The sequence below is a fragment of the Mirounga angustirostris genome, unplaced genomic scaffold (assembly GCF_029215605.1).
Source record: "Mirounga angustirostris isolate CCGP_5_RB_7025 unplaced genomic scaffold, mMirAng1.0.hap1 SCAF_10, whole genome shotgun sequence".
Lineage (NCBI taxonomy): Eukaryota > Metazoa > Chordata > Mammalia > Carnivora > Phocidae > Mirounga > Mirounga angustirostris.
Window position 1 is genome coordinate 25,317,679 of NW_026991718.1, and position 24,124 is coordinate 25,341,802.

General features: G+C 40.5%; 1 long non-coding RNA gene across 1 annotated transcript in view; it reads right to left on the reverse strand.

The window, feature by feature from the left end:
* The window catches only part of LOC123850957 (uncharacterized), a 96,552-nt gene extending 73,683 nt beyond the window's left edge, over positions 1 to 22,869 (reverse strand). Inside the window, exon 1 of the long non-coding RNA XR_006792447.3 lies at positions 22,331 to 22,869. This is a non-coding gene — a long non-coding RNA (uncharacterized LOC123850957). The remainder of the gene's footprint in view (positions 1 to 22,330) is intronic.
* Positions 22,870 to 24,124: the final 1,255 nt, after the last annotated feature.

Genomic DNA, 24,124 nt, shown 5'->3' on the forward strand with positions numbered 1-24,124 from the left:
GCAACAACAGCTCCAGCTGCTGATTTCTCACTTAAAAATCTAGCAAGATCTAGCAGGCCTATTGTCTCCATGTCATTACTTTAGTTTTTCCTTTTTCATTAATTTCAGTATACTAGGCAGGGAAGGAACAAAAATGTACAAGGGGCACTTCTGATGTCAGCATGAGGCATCAATAAAATTTAGACTCCTGAGCAATAAACTGTAGAAGCTATAGGGAAGTCATATTTGAGGGCTTGCTCTCCCAAAGCTAATGACAATCATTGATTTTTTTAAACTGAATTTCAGAGATAAAGTCATTAAGATTTAGATCTTTGGCATTTTTGATGGCTAGCTCTTTGGAACACTTTGTCCACATCTGTAATATTAAGACTATAAAATAAATCTTCACTTAAAATGAGCATCATCGTGTACTTTGGTGAGGCCAGCAAGATCCCATTTTTAATGATATTACATCCTCTCTTAAAACTTAGCCATGACCTAGGTCCTCTGCCTTTTAGGAAATCTTTGTGTTCTTTTCTTACTCTAGGGTATTTCACTTACTGATTCTGAGACTTATTTCTCCATGTCTGTTTAGATGCATTTATGGAAAGTATGTCAATAAACAGAAAGTTTGGTTGCTTAATAAGAAGATAGTTCTGAACAACTGCATCAAGTATATGAATATGAAAATGCTGCCTTTAAATGCAACAAACTCTCAGCTGCTGAAAGGACTAGACTACTTAAGTAAGACTCAGGATCCATTTCTCGCAGTGCACCTGCAAATCACAGTAGGCAATAATGAGGTGATGTCTGAAGGACCCTAAAGTCCAGTGCACGAAACCATGCAACAAGGCAAACATGACTGAATGCACACTAACAAAGATCATATGTCAATTTGAGGAGTTTGTAAATTAAGCTTAATCTTTGTTGAACTCTTTTTATAAGGAAAAAAATTTTCTAAGTTTTATATTGACTCCTTGTTTTATTTTTTTATTTAAATTCAATTGAGTTAACATATAGTGTATTATTAGTCTCAGGGGTAGAATTTAGTGATTCATCAGTTGCATATAACACCCAGTGTTCATTACATTAAGTGCCCTCCTTAATGCCCATCACCCAGTTATCCTTTCCCCCCACCCACCTCCCCTCCAGCAACCCTCAGTTTGTTCAGAGACTCTGATGGTTTGCCTCCCTCCCAATTTCCATCTTATTTTATTTTTCCTTCCCTTCCCCTATGTTCATCTGTCTTGTTTCTTAAATTCCACATATGAATGAGACTGTATGGTATTTGTCTTTCTCTGACTGACTTATTTCACTTAGCATAATACCCTCTAGTTCCATCCATGGTGTTGCAAATGGCAAGATTTCATTCTTTTTGATGGCTGAGTTTTATATATATATATACACACACTCACACACACACACACACACACCCCACATCTTCTTTATCCATTCATCTGTCAATGGACATCTGGGCTCTTTCCATATTTTGGTTATTGTGGACATTGCTGCTATAAACATTGGGGTGCAGGTGCCCCTTCGAATCACTATTTTTAAGGAGCTTATTAAGTCGCTTAACCAAACTAATGGGAAAGCCTCCACTTTACTCATGGGTAGGGGGTGGATTCTTCAATCATTTCACCAGTAGCTAAGTTTCACCCATAGTAACATCTTCCAGGACATACAAGAGCCTAAGACCTGATCCTTAGCACCCTCAGCCACATCACACGTCCCTTCATCAGTCCCAAAGTTACAATGAAAAAGAAACTGACTTTTCTCTCCTTCCTTATTCCAATTATTCCTAACAAAACCCACAAATGTTGGGGCGCATGGGTGGCTCAGTTGTTAAGCATCTGCGTTCAGCTCAGGTCATGATCCCAGGGTGCTGGGATTGAGCCCTGCATCAGGCTCCTTGCTCCGCGGGGGCCTGCTTCTCCCTCTCCCACTCCCTGCTTGTGTTCCCTCTCTCGCTGTGTCTCTCTCTGTCAAATAAATAAATAAAATCTTTAAAAAAAAAAAAAAACACAAATGTGGCCTGGCTGTTACAAGTCCAAGTCTCTATGAGCAGAGGTACTGTATACGAGTAATTCCTCTTTCCTGATTTTCATTTTCTCCTCTCATTTTTTTATAAGCAGAGAAGCACTGTGAATTTATAAACATTATCCTTTGGAAGAATCTGTTATCTTCAGTGAATGGTTCATAGACAGGCTTTTTAGCAATATCAAACAACCTGCTGTTTTCTTTACTTTCCCTTGTAACCACTCACCAGTGTGATTGCAGCCATGAACAACAGCTGGAAAATAAAACCACTTTCTCAAAAAAGACATTAAGGACTTGTGAATAATCAACAACTATAGTTTGTAAGAAAAGTAGCCTCGCTGTCCTTCAGTTCCTATTCCAATCATTGTGCACCGATTTTTAATAATAAGTTCTGTTCTTTGTGATTTATTCCAAAATTATTTTTATTCATCATGTCCTGATTATTTCTCTCATAAGCTCAGCAAGCAAGATAAACTCCAACCATGAGGAGGAGAAAGGTGGTCAGAATCCAGACCTGCCCTTCACTCTCATGGGCTAGTTTATTTACTTCTGGGTGTTCTCATCCCCACACAGCCTTCTCCTTTCCTTTCCCTTCACCATTTCCCTAGATGAGGGAGAAGTAGCTCTCCAAGTGGCCATCCTCCAAGGATTCTTTTTCACTAAAAAATTCAACTTTATCTTGCTGCCCCACACCTTGACTTTGTTCGGGACCTCATCTTCTCATCACATCATCATCTCCCCTTCTGCATCCAGGTCCTAACATTCTTCCTTTCTCATATTGGAACCCTATAACCCATTCTACACACTGCAATCAGTTTAAGCATTCCACAGCCACAAACTCAGCATGTATGCCCCCTCCTTAAAGCCATCCAATGGATGGATCCCTGCTGCCTCCAGAATCAAGTCCAAATTCCTTTTTTTTTTTTTTAATATTTTATTTATTTGTCAGAGAGAGAGCGAGAGAGAGAGAGAGAGAGCATGCACACAAGCAGGGAGAGAAGCAGGCAGAGGGAGAAGCAGGCTCCCTGCTGAGCAGGAAGCCCGCATCGGGCTTCCTCAAGTCCAAATTCCTTACCGTGACTTATGTGACCCTTTGAGATCTAGCTCCTGCCTACCTTCCTTCACCACTCAGCCCCTCCTTGTTTCCCTTTGCATTCTTTGTCCCACTGAAGGATTTGCCTCCCAAACTCCCATCTCTGTTCCCCCCTTCTTTTCCATCATATTGCCAGTGTTGAAGAAGACAAAGAGCTAAAGATGTGTCTGAAGTTTCTAGCTTGACTCATAGAGTGGAGAGTGCCATTCATGGAAACATGGAGGAGAAAGTCCAGATTTAATATGAGAAGTTATTTTTGAGACATCTTAGTTTCAAGGTGCCTAAGGAAGAAATCACAGGTGGACATAGTGAGCATACGTTGGAAAGAAAGATATGAAGCTTAGGAGAAAGGTCAGCCTGGATGATAAAGATCAAGGATTCATCAGTCTGTAACTGGAAATAGAAGGCATGGAAGCCACCAGTAAAACTTGGACACAGGAGGAAATAATGCTAATGAAAGAACACTTGGGATGTGGGTGGAAAAACAAGAACCAGAGAATTGAGAAAAATCATTCAAGAGCTGGAACATATAAAAGGCAGAGGTCATAGTGATTATAAGCCTGTCAAATGCAGAAAGGTCCTATATGATGAGAAATAAGGAAAAGCTATTAAATGTGAGACTTAGGAAGTAACTAGTGGTTGTCTATCTGTTTAGGACCTTGCTCTTTAAGGATTTTCCATGTATTATCTCTCATAGTTACCACAACAACCCCAGAAAATATCCAGAAAGCTGCCCAGAGACAATGCTGCCCAAGTGGTATTTGAGATTAGGACTCAAAGTTTCTGACTCCTATATCAGTGCTTTTTCTACTACAGCACACTATGCCTTCAAGACACATTGGCAACGTAGGCATTTTTAAAAAATAAGAAGTACTCATAGACTAGTGGAGAAAACAGACATGAGGAGATCGCATTAAAGCGGTGAGTGTTACGAGAGGGATGTTAAGGGACCAGACATAAGCTGCCAAACCCAGCCTGGACTCCTGGAGGAGCTGAAGCCTGAGTGCAATTGGGAATGATGGGATGAGTCAGGCAGGGTGGAAGAAAGAGCCAGTAAAGGGCCTGGGAGGGCACTGGGGCAAAACTGTCAACAGAAACAAAGCAGGAACTTGGTCGGTGAGTGTGGAGAGTTGCAAGCAATGTGAAGCCAGGGAAGAGAGAGGGCTGTGGGAGAAGAGGAGTCAGCCTCTCTCACTGCTGCAGGGCCTCTCCAAACTTATCTCAGAGAAGAATGCTCCATGTCCCCCATATGTTGGCCACACTGAAGTCCATACAATTTCCAGGATTCTCCCTGTGTCTCCCACCCCTCTGCTCATGTCCTTATTATTATGGTTTCTTCACCCTCCCTCCTCAAAACTCCATGTCTGCTCTTAACAGTCATTCATCAGCCAAAGTTTAGCAGCATGGCCTCTTTGCCCTGGGGCCTCTCCAGATGATCCCAGTCAAAAGTACTCCCTCCTTCCCTCTCCAATCCCACTTTATAATTATTCAATAGCACCTTTCTTACTTGGTCTTATGTCATAGTTTCTCATGAGTAGATCTGTCTCTGTTCCCCTCTGCCCATCCCCCATCACTCCCACATACACACCCACACGTCATTATGGGTCCCTAAGAATCCAGGGCTCTCTGTTATTCACCTCTGCACTCCTCACAGGGCCTAACACAGATCTGGACACATGGCGGAGTCTCAAGAATATCTGGTAAACCGAAAGGCATCACGATCCATACGAAGAAAAAGACACAGACACAAAGAAATCAGCAAACCACAGACTATTACTGTGGGAAGGAAACTTAAAAGTCATCTCCCCTTATTTCATAGAAATAAGCCATCGCCTTATTTCATAAAAAAGGGCCTCAGGGTTAGATAGGCAGAAATGCAAGAGGTGTGGAGGTGTGGAGGACCATATAAATAATTGATGTCGTGTCAGCATGGAGGAGGCCAAGCATTATCTGAGAAGGTAGAACTTAACCAGATTTTGATGGAAGAGCATGAATAGGGCATTCCATGAAGGAAAGATGGAATCAGCAAAATGTGGCAATCAGAAAAAAACATGGTGTATTGAGGAAAATAATAACTAAGTCAGTATGGAGGGGCCAGAAGTTTCTTTAAGGAAAATAGTGGGAGATAAGGCTGGGAGGGTAGGTTGGGGTAAAAATCTAGGGCCGCTTAAAGGTCAGAGAATTCAGACTCTAACCTGAGACACTGAGATTCTCTTAAAAGTGCTTTAATATTGAGTTGACTTGAACAAGATGGTAATTTTGAAAGATGGACCAGGAAGGTGAGGGGACTGCACTGGAATCAGAATGACTCGTTAGGAAGTTGGAAATAATGAAGTCTAGACAGAGAGACTACAAAGGAAACCAAAAAGAGGAAAGAGACTGAATCACCATTAAAACTTGGGAAGGATGAGGTGAAAAGGGGGGAGATGAGGTGACAAAGGGAAACATCAAAAATGCTTTAAAGATTTCCAGCTTGCATGACTGGAAGGGTGAAGATCTGAGAGGGGGCAAGAAGGAAGGCAGAGAAAAATAAACTGTTAGATCTGGAGAATTCCTTACAGATTATCTTGTCCAAGTAGTGAGTTTTATAGATGATGACTCTAGGCAAAAGGTGGTGCTGGAGTTGAAACAGAAAAGCAAAGCTGGTGGCATCACAATTCTGGACTTCAAGCTCTATTGCAAAGCTGTAATCATCAAGACAGTATGGTACTGGCACAAAAACAGACACATAGATCAATGGAACAGAATAGAGAGCCCAGAAATGGACCCTCAACTCTATGGTCAACTCATCTTTGACAAAGCAGGAAAGAATGTCCAATGGAAAAAAGACAGTCTCTTCAACAAATGGTGTTGGGAAAATTGGACAGCCACATGCAGAAGAATGAAACTGGACCATTTCCTTACACCACACACAAAAATAGACTCAAAATAGATGAAAGATCTAAATGTGAGACAGGAGTCCATCAAAATCCTAGAGGAGAACACAGGCAGCAACCTCTTTGGCCTCAGCTGCAGCAGCTTCTTCCTAGAAACATCGCCAAAGGCAAGGGAAGCAAGGGCAAAAATGAACTATTGGGACTTCATCAAGATAAAAAGCTTTTGCACAGCAAAGGAAACAGTCAGCAAAACCAAAAGACAACTGACAGAATGGGAGAAGATATTTGCAAATGACATATCAGATAAAATCTATAAAGAACTTATCAAACTCAACACCCAAAGAACAAATAACCCAATCAAGAAATGGGCAGAAGATATGAACAGACATTTTTCCAAAGAAGACCTCCAAATGGCCAACAGACACATGAAAAAGTACTCAACATCACTCAGCATCAGGGAAATCCAAATCAAAACCTCAATGAGATACCACCTCACACCAGTCAGAATGGCTAAAATTAACAAGTCAGGAAATGACAGATGTTGGCGGGGATGTGGAGAAAGGGGAACCCTCCTACACTGTTGGTGGGAATGCAAGCTGGTGCAGCCACTCTGGAAAACAGTATGGAGAGTCCTCAAAATTTGAAAATAGAGCTACCATACGACCCAGCAATTGCACTACTGGGTATTTACCCCAAAGATACAAATGTAGTGAAAAGAAGGGTCATATGCACCCTAATGTTTATAGCAGCAATGTCCACAATAGCCAAACTATGGAAAGAGCCAAGATGTCCATCAACAGATGAATGGATAAAGAAGATGTGGTATATATATACAATGGAATATTATGCAGCCATCAAAAAAATGAAATCTTTTTTATTTAATTTAATTTATTTATTTGACAGAGAGAGACACAGCGAGAGAGGGAACACAAGCAGGGAGAGCTGGAGAGGGAGAAGCAGGCTTCCCACTGAGCAGGGAGCCCAATGCAGGGTTCGATCCCAGGACCCTGGGATCATGACCTGAGCAGAAGACAGATGCTTAACAATGGAGCCACCCAAGCACCCCCAAAAAAACAAAATCTTGTCATTTGCAATGACATGGATGGAACTAGAGGGTATTATGCTAAGCAAAAAATCAGAGGAAGACACGTATCATATGATCTCACTGATTTGAGGAATTCTTAATCTCAGGAAACAAACTGAGGGTTGCTGGAGTGGTGGGGTGTGGGAGGGATGGGGTGGCTGGATGATAGACATTGGGGAGGGTATGTGCTATGGTGAGCACTGTGAATTGTGTAAGACTGTTGAATCACAGACCTGTACCTCTGAAACAAATAATACATTATATGTTAAAAAAAAGAAGAAGAAGATAGTAGGAAGGGAAAAATGAAGGGGGAGAAATCAGAGGGGGAGACAAACCATGAGAGACTATGGACTCTGAGAAACAAACTGAGGGTTCTAGAAGGGAGAGGGGTGGGGGGATGGGTTATCCTGGTGATGGGTATTAAAGAGGGCACGTATTGAATGGAGCACTGGGTGTTATACACAAACAATGAATCGTGGAACACTACATCAAAAACTAATGATGTAATGTATGGTGATTAACATAACATAATAAAATTAAATTAAAAAAAAAAAAGGTGGTGCTGGAGTAAACAGGAGGACTTTGCTTTTAGTCAGAGTTCTTAGAACATGGCTCTCGCATCACATTAAAGGCCAGGAATGGAAACACCCAGGGATGGAGAACAGCACCAGCCCTAGGCAGAATCACATCTGGCCCCTGGGTGAGGTTCACCCTGCTTCTCCTTCTCCCTCTGTGCTGCCCAGGATCTGCCCTGGGCATGGAATCATCTTCTTCCCTTGGATCTCCATGGCTTCCTTCATTCTCTGCCTGTAGTCACCTCTTACCTCAGTCTAAGCCTTTTACTCTGGCCCCAGATTTCATCACACCTGCTTAGACCACCCTGAGCAGATACATGCTAGCTCCACGACTCTCCTTTCTTCCTTCATCCACTCCTTCCCATTCATTCCTTCAACATTTTTATAAATCCTAGAAATACAATGGTAAGCAAGACATGGTTACTGACCTCATAGGGTTTATATTCTATAATTGAAGGCAGGTTATCCCTTCAAAAAAGGGCTGAGATGAAAAATAATGGAGGCTTATAATCTATGTGGAGAATCAGAGTAGCCAGAGAAGGTACTTTCAGTACATGTCACCTGAGTTGAGACCTGCAGGATGAGGAGACCGTAGTCCGGCCATATGCAAAGGTCCCAAGACTTGATACACTCAAGCAACTGAAAGGAGCCCAGAGAGACTGAAGCACAGTGAGTAAGGGGGAGATTGACACAGGCAGGAAACCAGGTGATAAGGAGAACTCTTTAAGAAAAAAAAATACATTTTTTAGCCTTTGTATACTTTATTTCACTGAGTCCTCACAATCACCTTGTGATTTAAATAATAGTATTCACACTTTATGGATGAGAAAACAGAGATTTGGAGATGTTACTCAGTTTATACTAAATGATAGAGCTGGGATTTGATCCCAAGTCTGGAGGATTCCAGTGCAAGCATCTCTTTTTTACAGTATTTTGTATCTCCGTAAGTGGACAGGTTTAGTTATTGAGAAATGCCCCCCAAAAAAGTGTTGTTAAAGGATCTGCTTCTTTTTTTATATAATTTTTTATTATATTATATTATATGCAAACAATGAATCATGGAACACTACGTCAAAAACTAATGATGTACTGTATGGTGACTAACTAAAAAAATACATTTTTAATACAGAATTAGGTACAAAAGTAAGTTGGTTTAGGATAAGAAAATAAATCCCACAAATTACAAATTTGTAAACATTTACAAGAACTAAAAGTTTAAAATTATTAAATCTTTCTAGTGATTTGAACCTTTTATCATTATGTAGTGACCCACTCTAAAAATGGTCTCTTTTTTTTTTTAAGGGTTTTTTTTTATTTATTTGACACACAGAGAGAGAGAGAGAGCATAAGCACAAGCAGGGGGAGGTGCAGAGGGAGAAGCAGGCTCCCCACTGAGCAAGGAGCCCGATGCAGGGCTCCATCCCAGGACCCTGGGATCACGACCTGAGCCAAAGGCAGAAGCTTAACCAACTGAGCCACCCAGGTGCCCCCAATGCTCTCTATCTTAAAGTCCACTTGCCTGATAATAGCTACACCAGTGTTCTTGTAGTTTTTCCCATGGTATCTTTGTTCACTTATTTTCAACCTTTTTAAAACCTTGTGTTTTTAATCTTTCTCTTATAAACAACCTATAGTGGATATTTCTTAAATTCTATCTAGAAAAACTTTCATCTTTTAACTGGAACACTTGGTCCCTTTAGGTCCTAGCGCTAGCCCAGTTGGATTTAAACCTATCATTTTCTTGTATCCTTCTATTTAAGCCACCTGTTCTTTGTTCCTAAGGCTCTCCTTTCATGCCTTCCTTTGAATTAATTATTTTTTATCATTCTGTTTTCCATCTATCAGTGTGCAAGTTACACACACATTTTTCACTCTCTTAATGTTTATCTTAATGTAAAGATAACCTCCTTTGGTGGTTAAGCATCTCCCTTTGGCTCAGGTCATGATCCCAGGGTCCTGAGATAGAGCCCCGCATTGGGTTCCCTGCTTAGCCAGGAGCCTGCTTCTCCCTCTCCCACTCCCCATGCTTGTGCTCGCTTGCTCTCTCTCTGTGTCAAATAAATAAATAAAATCCTTTTAAAAATTTGGTGAGGTCCAATTTATCTGTTTTTTTGTTATGCGTTTTGTGTCATATTTTAGAAATTATTGGCTAATCCAAGACCATGAAGAGTTACTCCTATTATTTCTAAGAGTTTTGTAGTTTTAGCTCTAACATTTAATTTTTATGATCCGTTTTGAGTTAACTCAGAGTATAAATTCATTCCTTTGCATGTGGATTTCCAATTGTCCCAGTAACATGTTTTGAAAAGATTATCCTTTTACCATTGAATTATTTTGATACTTTTGTCAAAAGTCAATTTACCAGAATGTAGGGTATTATTTCTGTATTTGCATTTCTATTCCATTGATCAACATGTCTATCCTCATTACTCAGCTTTGTAGTAATGTTTTAAATCAGAGAGTATGAGTCCTACAACTTTGTTCTTTTTCAAGTTTGTTTTGGTTATTATGAGCCCCTTGCGTTGCCATATGAATTGTTTTTTCATGTTTTTTTTTTAATTCCAGTGTAGTTAACATACAGTGTTATATTTGTTTCAAGTGTACAATATAGTAGTTCAACAATTCCATATATTATTCAGTGCGCATCAAGGTAAGTATACTCTTAATTATTCCCATATGAATTTTAAGATCAACTTGTCCATTTCTGGAAAAAAGCCAGCTAGGATTTGGATAGGGATTGTGTTGAATTTGTAGATAAATTTAAGGAATATTGATATCTTAACAACATTAAGTATTCCAATCCATGAACATGGAATATTTTTCCATTCACTTAAATTTTTTTCATTTCTTCAGCCCATGTTTTGCAGTTTTCAGTGTATGAATTTTGCACTTCTTTTGTTAAATTTGTATCTATTTTACTCTTTTTGATGCCATTATAAATTGAATTGTTTTCTCAATTTTATTTTCAGAATGCTCATTGTTAGTGTATGAAATGCAATTGATTTTTATGTATTGATCTTATATCCTGCAACCTTGATGAACTTGTTTAGTCCTAATAGTTTTTTTGTGGGTTCCTTAGGATTTTCTATACACAAGATCACTTTATCTATGGATAGAGATAATTTTACTTCTTCCTTTCCAATCCAGATGCTATTTATTTACTTATTTACTTACTTATCCTAATTGCCCTTGCTAGAACCTCTAGTACAACGATAAATAGGAGTGACAAGAGCAAATACACTTTTCGAAATTGTTCCTGATGTTGGAAGGGAAACATTGAGTTTCACTCTTTATAGTATCTAGCTCCCTGCTGGAATGTTCACATTTCAAATTTATCTCCATGAATTTAGTAAGTATAGTAGTTCTGTAGCCCATATCTGATAATTCTGAAACTGGTATCTCTGTGGTTTGTGTTTTTTTGCTGGTTCTGGCTTACATTGTTTTATCCATTGGTGTATCTCATTGTTTCTTTTTTTTTTTTTTTAAAGATTTTATTTATTTATTTGAGAGAGAGACCATGAGAGGGGTGAGGGTCAGAGGGAGAAGCAGACTCCCTGCTGAGCAGGGAGCCCGATGCGGGACTCGATCCTGGGACTCCAGGATCATGACCTGAGCCGAAGGCAGTCGCTTAACCAACTGAGCCACCCAGGCGCCCCTATGTATCTCATTGTTTCTGATAGTTTTCAGACCTTTTCTTTTTTTAATTATCTACAGAAATAATTTGAGACCTTAGATGACCTTAGATGGTCTTATCTCCTTCAGAGAGGTATTTTTGTTTTTTCTCCTTTTACCAGGTACCTGAGGGTCCTAGCTACTGGGAACCAAGGTTTTCTGAGTCACCAAGATGACCTCCCAAAGTAAAGTCATATCCCCATTCCCAAGGCACATCCTGTTGAGTTCTCAGGCCTGAGTAGGAAATGTTTCAAGTTTTTTTCCCCCTTGGAGGGTGCTGGACTCCAATCCTTGTCTCTGTCTTTCATCCTTTTCCCTGGAATGGTCACGTGCCCCCAGGGCAAGAACATTTTTGAACAGTGCAATTCTTCAGGGTCTCAACCTCCTGACTAACTCTTGTCCCCTTCCCACACTAAACTGCCAAAAATGTGGCTCTGCCCTGGAGGTGTCTATTGAACACCTCCAGGGCAGAAGCAGCTGAGGTTCATCTCTCAGAACTGTCTCATAATTATTGCTTTTCCTCATTGTTAATTTTTAAAAAATTATTTATTTATTTATTTATTTATTTGAGAGGCAGAATGAGAAAGAGAGCATGAGAGCATGGAGGGTCAGAGGGAGAAGCAGACACCCTGCTGAGCAGGGAGCCCGATGCGGGACTTGATCCTGGAACTCCGGGATCATGACCTGAGCTGAAGGCGGTCACTTAACCAACTGAGCCACCCAGGCGCCCCTCATTGTTACTTTAAGACTTTTTTGGGGGGTGCGCCTGGGTGGCTCGGTCATTAAGCGTCTGCCTTCGGCACAGGTCATGGCCCCAGGGTCCTGGGATTGAGCCCCACATTGGGCTCCCTGCTCGGCGGGAAGCCTGCTTCTCCCTCTCCCACTCCCCCTGCTTGTGTTCCCTCTCTTGCTGTGTCTCTTTGTCAAATAAATAAAATCTTAAAAAAAAAAAACTATATTTTTTTCTGTCCAGCTTTTTTAGTTGTCTTCAGAGGGAGGGATATTGCCAAAGCCAGATTCCTTGTCATTCTGGTAACATTGCTCTCCAAAAAGTAGATTAGAGGACATTTCTCTTTATAGATGTAGCCCATCTAATTAATGAAAAAGAAATAATAATTTGAATATCATTGTCTTATAACTCCTAATGAAGTAATGAATCTGAGTATTGAATTAATATCTGCTAATATGACAAAAAGAGGGACAACTAGACATCACAAGTCTCCTAGTGGAAAAACACAATGCCACTATGGGGTAGTCATCTCTAAAAACTCAAACCTTAATCTAGTCAAACCTCTAGATCTATCTACCAATCTATAAGAAATACTGAAGACAAAGGGACAGGTTTAAATATATCATAAAGATGCAATAAGAGATATGAAGGAGAAAGGGGTTCGGCAGGCTCAGAGGTGACCGTGAAGTTTGCTGTATTTAAAAAGACAGCGCAGGGGCGGAGCACGATGGCGGAGGAGTGGGAGACCTGGATTTCGTCTCCTCTCAGGAATTCAGCTGGATAGGGATCAAACCATTCTGAACACCTACAAACCCAACAGGAGATCAAAGAAAAGAAGAGCAACAACTTTCTGAACAGAAAAGCGACCACTTTCTGGAAGGTAGGACGTGCGGAGAAGTGAATCTGAGGCGATATTCGGGAGGATAGATGGCGGGGGAGGGGCCTCCATTGGCCGCTTCTGGCAAGTGATAGAACCACGGAGCACAAAATTGGAACTTTTAAAAGTCTGCTCCGCTGAGGGACGTCACTCTGGTGGCTAAGCGGGGGCTGGAACCCTCCGGGACAGTGTGGTCTCAGGGCCCTCAGGGTCACAGAAAGACCGGGGGTGCCTGAGGGCGGCAGAGCTCCCAGGTATCGGAGCAGGGAAGCCGGCTGCAGAGGCGGAGCCCAGGCGCAGGCTCTCAGCTCGGGGTGGCCATAAACCGTGATCCGCGGCACAGTCGGGCCACTGCTCCTCCAGCAGGGACCCAACAAGCGGCAGATCCGGGGAGACTCACCTTCCTCCCCCGGGAGGAGCCGCGCGGGAGGGCACCGCAGGGATCTGCTGGGTTTGGAGACTCCACCCCGGGTCAGGTGCCAGAGATAGAAACGCGCGGTCACAGGCTGGGCAAACACGGAGTGCGGCCGGAGACCGGGGAGACGGGAGTGACTGACGGCTTTTCTCTGGGGGCTCACTGAGGAGCGGGGCCCCGAGTTCTCGGCTCCTCGGGGCGGAGATTGGGAGGCCGTCATTTTCACTCTCCGCCTCCAAAGCTGTACGGAAAGCTCGCAGGGAACAAAAGCCCCGGAGAGCAAACCCGAGCGGATGACTTCGCCGGGAGGGGGCAAGGGCGGGGCAATTCTGCCTCCGGCGGAGACATTTGGAAACCACGGCAACAGGCCCCTCCCCAGAAGATCAGCGAGAACAGCCAGCCAAGACCAAGTTTACCGATCAATGAGAACGGCAAACTCCAGCGCTAGGGGAATACTGCACATAGAAATCATGGCTTTTTTACCATGATTCCTTAGTCTTTCAAAGTTAATTTTTTTTTAACTGTCTTTTTTTCTTTTTTTTTCTTTTTGAATTTTTCTTTTTCCCTTTTTCAACTAACATCTTATCAATCCCTTTTTTTAAAAAAAAACATTTTTATTTTTCATTTTTAGAGTCATATTCTATCCCTTCATAGTAGTTACCCATATTTTTGGCTTATATATATAAGTTGTTCTCTCTTTAAAATTTTGAGATAGTTTCTTCTAACAAATTAAAATATACCCTAAATCTCTAGTATATGGTGTTTTCTATTCCCCTGCCTGATCACATCCTCTCCCTTTTTTTTTCTTTTTTCTATTTTTAAATCCTCTTCTTTCTTTTTCCAAACAACTTCTTATCAATTCCTTTTATAAAATTTTTTATAATTTCCATCTTTACAGTTATATTCCATCCCTTCATCATATCAACCCTTATTTTTGTACATATATAAGTTTTTCTTTCTTTAAAATTTTGGGAGGCACTTTCTCCTAAAAGACCAAAATACACCCCAAATCTAGTGTGTGGCACTGATCTATATACCAGCCTGATCATATTTGATCACATTCTGGTTTTTTGTTGTTGTTGTTGTTGTTTTGTTTTGTTTGTTTTTGTTTTTATCTTTATCTTTATCTTTTTCTTTTTTTTTTTTCTTTTTTCTCTCTTTCCCTTTCTTTTCCCACTGCTTCAGGTCTTTTCTGATTTGTTTAGTGTATATTTTCTGGGGACGTTGTTACTCTGCTAGCATTTTGTTCTCTCATTAATCTATTCTCCTCTGCACAAAATGACAAGATGGAAAAAGTCACCTCAACAAAAAGAACAAGAGGTAGTACCGACTGCCAGGGACCTACTCAATACAGACATTAGTACGATGTCAGATCTAGAGTTCAGAATCATCACTTTAAAGATACTAGCTGGGCTTGAAAAAAATATGGAAGTTATTAGAGAAACCCTTTCTGGAGAAGTAAAAGAACTAAAATCCAACCAAGTAGAAATCAAAAAGGCTATTAATGAGGTGCAATCAAAAATGGAGGCGCTAACTGCTAGAATAAATGAGGCAGAAGAGAGAATCAGTAATATAGAAGATGAAATGATGGAAAATAAAGAAGCTGAGAAAAAGAGAGATAAACAACTACTGGATCACGAGGGCAGAATTCGAGAGATAAGCGATACCATAAGACGAAACAACATTAGAATAATTGGGATCCCAGAAGAAGAAGAAAGAGAGAGAGGGGCAGAAGGTATATTGGACCAAATTATAGCAGAGAACTTCCCTAATTTGGGGAAGGAAACAGGCATCAAAATCCAGGAAGCACAGACAACCCCTCTCAAAATCAATAAAAATAGGTCAACACCCCGACATCTAATAGTAAAACTTACGAGTCTCATAGACAAAGAGAAAATCCTGAAAGCAGCTCGGGAGAAGAGATCTGTAACCTACAATGGTAGAAACATTAGATTGGCAACACACCTATCCACAGAGACCTGGCAGGCCAGAAAGGACTGGCAGGATATATTCAGAGCACTAAATGAGAAAAATATTCAGCCAAGAATACTATATCCAGCTAGGCTGTCATTGAAAATTGAAGGAGAGATAAAAAGCTTCCAGGACAAACAAAAACTAAAGGAATTTGCAAACATCAAACCAGCCCTACAGGAAATCTTGAAAGGGGTCCTCTAAACAAAGAGAGAGCCTAAAAGCAACATAGACCAGAAAGGAACACAGACAATATACAGTAACAGTCACCTTACAGGCAATACAATGGCACTAAATTCCTATCTTTCAATAGTTACCCTGAATGTAAATGGGCTAAATGCCCCAATCAAAAGACACAGGCTATCAGACTGGATTAAAAAACAAGACCCATCTATATGCTGTCTGCAAGAGACTCATTTTAGAACCAAAGACACCCCCAGATTGAGTGTGAGGGGGTGGAAAACCATTTACCATGCTAATGGACACCAAAAGAAAGCTGGGGTGGCCATCCTTATATCAGACAAATTAGATTTTAAATCAAAGACTGTAATAAGAGATGAGGAAGGACATTATATCCTACTTAAAGGATCTATGCAACAAGAAGATCTAATAATTGTAAATATCTATGCCCCTAACATGGGAGAAGCCAATTATATAAGGCAATTAATAACAAAAGCAAAGAAACACATCGACAACAATACAATAATAGTGGGGGACTTTAACACCCCCCTCACTGAAATGGACAGATCGTCTAAGCAAAAGATCAACAAGGAAATAAAGACTTTAAATGACACACTGGACCAAATGAACTTCACAGACCTATTCAGAACATTCCACCCCAAAGCAACGGCATACACATTCTTCTCTAGTGCCCATGGAACATTCTCCAGAATAGATCACATCCTAGGTCATAAATCAGGTCTCAACCGGTACCAAAAGATTGGGATCATTCCCTGCCTATTTTCAGACCACAATGCTTTGAAACTAGAACTCAATCACAAGAGGAAAGTCAGAAAGAACTCAAATACATGGAGGCTAAAGAGCATCCTACTGAAGAATGAATGGGTCAACCAGGAAATTAAAGAAGAATTAAAAAAATACATGGAAACCAATGAAAATGAAAACACAACTATTCAAAATCTTTGGGATGCAGCAAAGGCAGTCCTAAGAGGAAAGTATATAGCAATACAAGCCTTCCTCAAGAAACAAGAAAGGTCTCAAGTACACAACCTAACCCTACACCTAAAGGAGCTGGAGAAAGAACAGCAAATAAAGCCTAAACCCAGCAGGAGAAGAGAAATAATAAAGATCAGAGCAGAAATCAATGAAATAGAAACTAAAAGAACAGTAGAACAGATCAACGAAACTACAGCTGGTTCTTTGAAAGAATTAACAAGATTGATAAACCCCTGGCCAGACTTATCAAAAAGAGAAGAGAAATGACCCAAATCAACAAAATCATGAATGAAAGAGGAGAGATCACAACCAACACCAAACAAATACAAACAATTATAAGAACATATTATGAGCAACTCTATGCCAGCAAATTAGATAACCTGGAAGAAATGGAGGCATTCTAGAGATGTATCAACTACCAAAACTGAACCAGGATGAAATAGAAAACCTGAACAGACCTATAACCACTAAGGAAATTGAAGCAGTCATCAAATATCTCCCAATAAACAAGAGCCCAGGGCCAGATGGCTTCCCAGGGGAATCCTACCAAACATTTCAAGAAGAATTAATACCTATTCTTCTGAAACTGTTCCAAAAGATAGAAATGGAAGGAAAACTTCCAAACTCATTTTATGAGGCCAGCATTACCTTGATCCCAAAACCAGACAAAGACCCCATCAAAAAGGAGAATTACAGACCAATATCCCTGATGAACATGGATGCAAAAATTCTCACCAAAATACTAGCCAATAGGATCCAACAGTACATTAAAAGGATTATTCACCATGACCAAGTGGGATTTATCCCTGGGCTGCAAGGTTCGTTCAACATCCACAAATCAATCAATGTGATACAATACATTAACAAAAGAAAGAACAAGAATCATAGGATCCTCTCAATAGATGCAGAAAAAGCTTTTGACAAAGTACAGCATCCTTTCTTGATCAAAACTGTTCAGAGTATAGGGATCGAGGGTACATACCTCAATATCATAAAAGCCATCTATGAAAAACCTACAGCGAATATCATTCTCAATGGGGAAAAACTGAGACCTTTCCCCCTAAGGTCAGGAACACGGCAGGGATGTCCATTATCACCACTGCTATTCAACATAATATTGGAAGTCTAGCCACAGCAATCAGACAACAAAAAGAAATCAAAGGCATCCAAATTGGCAAAGAAGAAGTCAAACTCTCACTCTTTGCAGATGATATGATACTTTATGTGGAAAACCCAAAAGACTCCACCCCAAAACTGCTAGAACTCATACAGGAATTCAGTAAAGTGGCAGGATATAAAATCAATGCACAGAAGTCAGTGGCATTCCTATACACCAACAACAAGACAGAAGAAAGAGAAATTAAGGAGTCAATCCCATTTACAATTGCACCCAAAACCATAAGATACCTAGGAATAAATCTAACCAAAGAGACAAAGGATCTGTACTCAGAAAACTATAAAATACTCATGAAAGAAATTGAGGAAGACACAAAGAAATGGAAAAACGTTCCATGCTCATGGATTGGAAGAACAAATATTGTGAAGATGTCAATGCTACCTAGAGCAATCTACACATTCAATGCAATCCCCATCAAAATACCATCCACTTTTTTCAAAGAAATGGAACAAATAATCCTAAAATTTGGATGGAACCAGAAAAGACCCCGCATAGCCAGAGGAATGTTGAAAAAGAAAAGCAAAGCTGGTGGCATCACAGTTCCAGACTTCCAGCTCTATTACAAAGCTGTCATCATCAAGACAGCATGTACTGGCACAAAAACAGACACATAGATCAATGGAACAGAATAGAGAGCCCAGAAATGGACCCTCAACTCTATGGTCAACTCATCTTTGACAAAGCAGGAAAGAATGTCCAATGGAACAAAGACAGTCTCTTCAACAAATGGTGTTGGGAAAATTGGATAGCCACATGCAGAAGAATGAAACTGGACCATTTCCTTACACCACACACAAAAATAGACTCCAAGTGGTTGAAAGACCTCAATGTGAGACAGGAGTCCATCAAAATCCTAAAGGAGAACACAGGCAGCAACCTCTTTGACCTCAGCCAAAGCAGCTTCTTCCTATCGCCAAAGGCAAGGGAAGCAAGGGCAAAAATGAACTATTGGGACTTCATCAAGATAAAAAGCTTTTGCAAAGCAAAGGAAACAGTCAACAAAACCAAAAGACAACCGACAGAATGGGAGAAGATATTTGCAAATGACATTATCTGATAAAGGGCTAGTATCCAAAATCTATAAAGAACTTCTTAAACTCAACACCCAAAGAACAAAGAATCCAATCAAGAAATGGGCAGAAGACATGAACATTTTTCCAAAGAAGACATCCAAATGGCCAACAGACACATGAAAAAGTGCTCAACATCGCTCAGCATCAGGGAAATCCAAATCAAAACCTCAATGAGATACCACCTCACACCAGTGAGAATGGCTAAAATTAACAAGTCAGGAAATGACAGATGTTGGCAGGGATGTGGAGAAAGGGGAACCCTCCTACACTGTTGGTGGGAATGCAAGCTGGTGCAGCCACTCTGGAAAACTGTATGGAGGTTCCTCAAAAAGTTGAAAATAGAGCTACCATATGATCCAGCAATTGCACTACTGGGTATTTACCCCAAAGATACAAAAGTAGGGATCCGAAGGGGTACGTGCACCCCGATGTTTATAGCAGCAATGTCCACAATAGCCAAACTATGGAAAGAGCCAAGATGTCCATCGACAGATGAATGGATAAAGAAGAGGTGGTATATATATACAATGGAATATTATGCAGCCATCAAAAGGAATGAGATCTTGCCATTTGCAATGACGGGGATGGAACTGGAGGGTATTATGTTGAGTGAAATAAGTCAAACAGAGAAAGATATGTATCATATGATCTCACTGATATGAGGAATTCTTAATTGTAGGAAACAAACAGGGTTGCTGGAGTGGGGGTGGGGTGGGAGGGATGGGGTGACTGGGTGATAGACACTGGGGAGGGTATGTGCTCTGGTAAGCGCTGTGAATTGTGCAAGACTGTTGAATCTCAGATCTGTACCTCTGAAACAAATAATGCAATATATGTTAAGAAAAAAAAAAAGAAGAAGAAGAAGAAGGTACCAGGAGGGGAAGAATGAAGCAGGGGAAATCGGAGGGGTAGACGAACCATGAGAGACGATGGACTCTGAAAAACAAACAGGATTCTGGAGGGGAGGGGGGTGGGAGGATGGGTTAGCCTGGTGGTGTGTATTGAGGAGGGCACATTCTGCATGGAGCACTGGGTGTTATGCACAAACAATGAATCATGGAACACTTCATCTAAAAGTAATGATGTAATGTATGGGGATTAACATAAGAATAAAAATAAATAAATTAATTAATTTTTTAAAAAAAGATGCAATGAGAAAAATCCAGACTGCGAGACAGTCATGAGAAACAACTTGATTTCTTTACCAAATAAATTACAGGGGGAAAAAAGAGGATTGGTGGACCTAGAGATTAAAATAGATTTATGAGACATATCAAAGAATCACAATGCATAGATCTTATTGGGATTCTGATATTTTAAAAACTGTTAAAACTATGAAATTTATGATATAGTTGAAAATTTGAATAGTGGCTCAAAAGTAACTGATGGTATTTTTAAGTATTATTACATTTTTAAGTAAATAATACTATTGTGGTTAAGTTTACCGAAAAGGAATATGTGTGCATATATATATTACACTATACCCACATACACATATATGTACATAGATCTATAATGTTTATGGATGAAAATTAAGGTGTCTGAGATTTGCTTAAAACTAACAAAGGAAGATGAGAAGTAGATAAGAGTGTGAAAACAAAACAAAACAAAAAAGAATATTGTGTAGAGAATGGGAGGATGGGTTAGTGGGAATAAGAATACAAACAAGAAGACCATTCAGGAGCCTCTTGTATCCAGATAAGAGGTGATGGTGACTCAGACTAAAATAATGAAGCAAAGTAGAAGAATTTGAGACACATCTGGGACATGGCCTTGATGGCAAATTGAATGTCTGAGTCAGAGAAAGGAAAGAACCACAGGTGACTTCCCCGTTTCCAGTTTGAATAAGTGAGTAGATGTGGTGTCACTCACTGAGATAAGAAAAAACTTGAGGGTGGGTGTCACGAAGGGCAGGTTGGTGGGGAATAAACTTCTGTTGGCATTTTTTACATTTTGACTTTGAAATTTCTATGAGAAATTCATGAATGTATCAAGTAGATAACTGCTAAGGAGAGATCATATAATCTAGGATAAAATTTTATCAATGAGAAGATGGTTTTTAAATCTAGAGGAATTCATCAGCCTGGTCAGGTGGAGAATATAAAGGCAAACATTCATTGAAGCCTAACACATCAAGCACTCAATAGATTTATAGTCTAGTGGAAAGCCACATCAATGGTAAATGCTATGATAAAATATGGGCAAAACAGTGTTGAGTGGGGGTGAGAGAAAGCATCCCTTTCTATCCTAGCTCTCATCCAGTTACATGGGATGGACCATGAAAAAGAGCCAACAAATGTAAACTGAATGACGTATGAAATATTATCACAGTCTGAACTTTCCAACTTCCTCCAAAGGAAATCTCCATTTTTATTGATAACATCATTCTTTCAGTCTTGTCTTCTTACAGACTGAATTTAAAGGGCTGTAGGCACCGGGTAAGATGTCATGCCCAGCATTTGGGATGTCCTCAGTATTAGGAACAGATGGAGCCTGAAGCTGCTGGTCAGAGCAGCCATGAGCAAGCTAGACTCCGATTTTCCTTGGTAGAGGACACTAGAACAGCCAACAAGGCTCAGGGCAGAAGCCCAGCCCAGAGTGCGCTCTTGCTGGCTCACAAGGCCTGATTATGCAACCCCCCATGCCCTTCAAGTTTTCTCCTGCCCTGAATGCACAGTCTGTGAATGAGTGCTAGTTTACAGGCACAGCTGATCCCAGTCTCTTACTTGTCATGTCCTAATGTTTTACAATGTGTTGAGAAGACCCCTGGCAAAAAGCCTCTGTTTAAATGCCTTTTATTATTTTCTTGTTTGTGATGTATCAAGCCAGAGGATCAGGTTTACTGATCAACCTAGTAAAAAATTTTAATCTTTCCATTTTTATGGCCTCCCAGGAAAAATTCCATTTAGGGGGAAAGTAATGACTTTCAGAACTAATTCTCAAACATCCTATTAGCATGTTACCAAAATTGGGGCCCAGCCCTGTCAGGGACTTCAACTCCTCTAAAATATTCCTAATAGTTTTTGTTGGGAAAGTGGTGTGTTCAAGCATTTGGGAAGCAGAGGCTTGGGTGGAGGGGTCCCTGAAAGTGTGTGTGTTAGTGTGTGGGAGGGATGAAGGAAGAGACTTGTGAGTTAAGGTCATTCCAACATGCTATCAGGATGCCATTTTCCAGGGACCTTAGCCCACTGAAATTAAAGGTCTTGCTTGCTACCAGATTTTCAAAGAGCAATCACAGCTAGAGGTCACAATCTCCTTTGGTTCTTGCAACGAGCCTGTGATCAAGTATACCAACCATTACCCACACTAAGAAAAGGGAACTAAAGCTGGGGAAAGCTAAGTGACTTGCTCAGAGTCGTACAGCTTAATAGGTAGCAGCTTCAACCTGGTTGCTTCTGACCTCTGTGTCTACTTTGGTTCCTGCCCTGTGCATGGGTCAAACTACTTTCTGCATAGAGTTTTGCTCCCAGATATAAACAACTCCCACCTCTATTAAAGAGTCTGGAACCCAATGGAAAGGAGATTTGAGAGCATATGCACAAGAGTTGCAACATCCTTCTGCACACAGCATCTTCACTCTGGTGGTTCTTACCTGGTTTCCACTTAAATTCCATGATAGTCAATGTACCTCTTGGATCACTTCATCTGGAACTCCAGTCCTTCAAAGGAACACCCATCTGTAAATCCAGTACTTTCTTTCTAACTTAAAGTGAACATAGCAGAATCCAAGTAAGAGTAATATTAAGAGTGATAGTAAAATCTGCTCTAATTTATCTTCATGTAAGTCATTCACAAACATTGCATTATTAGTAATAACAAATAATTAGTAGCACAAATTACTTGCGATATAGTTTCAAATTGTCACCAAAAGTTGATACCAGGTTTTTTGCCCCATGATATTCTCTTTCATACCTACTACTGTGCCCTATCTACACCCACCCAAGCTCATCTCCATCTACCAACCTCTCAGCCTCTCATGGGGGTAAAAGAGAATGGGATCTGGAGTCAGACATACTTGGGTCTGCATCCTGGCTTGGACACTTTCTTACTGTGTGACCTTGGCAGGTTACTAAGTTTCTCTAAGATGCAGTTATCTCACATGTAAAAGGGAGATAGTAAGAGTATCTGTCTCATATGCTACTGTGAAAACTAAGTGGAGATGAAGATAGATAGATAAATATAGATAGATATGGATGAATAGATAAGAGTAGATGATAGATCGATCGATAGATAGATAGGTATTGTATATGCAAGCTATCACAATGTCTGGCACACATTAACCACTGAACAAATCTTAACTACACTTTTATTACTTCATCCCATATCTATCTAATCCACTTTCTCCACTCTCCTTTTCTGTCAATTTTTCGTGGTCCTGTGTTTACTGTGGAGAGAAACTTATGTTCTGAACTCTCTGGTAAAGAAAACAGTAAGATATTATAAACAGAAGCAGAATGGGAGCTCAATCAAATGAAGCAACATTTGTAGAAGCTCTCCTGGAACCTTATCAAGAGCTACATTAGTAATCCGATGGACTACAAGTTCAATCATTAGTCTCCACTTGGTGCATTGTTGAAGCAATACCTCTCCTTTGCATTTCAAAGACTTACCCACTGGGCCACCCACTGGGTTAGTTTCCTAGACTTTGGGAAGGACTGCTTAGAGGCAAAATGGTGTTTCCTCTCTACTCACCAGCATCAACACTTCAGATTGGGTCCCAAACATTTGCCCCAGCAGAAAGAAGCGGCCCTAGCCATCAAGAATGCTTCTAGAACACTAACTGAGATCAGATCATGTGTCTGGTCCAAAACATCCCAAGAGAGAAAAGAGACCTATCCCCATGGAGGAGTCTATGCATCAGTGGAACAACAGCAAATGACTCATAAACTGTGAATCCCAACATTGTAAGTGCAGGTGTGTCAACAAGAGATAAAGCAGTAATGGATAAGGCAAAAGCCCAGTGAAAGGTGAGATCATCTCAGGATTACATGTTAATGAGTTATCAAAGGATGCATGAAATTCTGCCAGAGGAGCTAGTTATAGTCCTTTTATCAGCTGTCAGATCCATTTTAAAAATCTTAATCTGACATTGATCTACACTCAAAATCTATAATGGCACCATGCTGTTTTACAAGGGATCATCTGGTGTTCTTCATATCGCAAAGATACTCTATCCAGCCACAGCTAGACCTCCAGGGCAGCTCTCCTGCCCCTTCATCTCTCTTCCTCGGTTGACTCGCCAGCCCAGCTGTACAGTCTTCACTCCAGACTTTTTTCCACTCTCTTTAAGCCCTCAAATAGAAACTCACATGGCATTCTCCCACACCCCACCTCCAAATGCACACATGACCTAAAGCTTACACAACTTAGGGAGAGGAATTCTTTA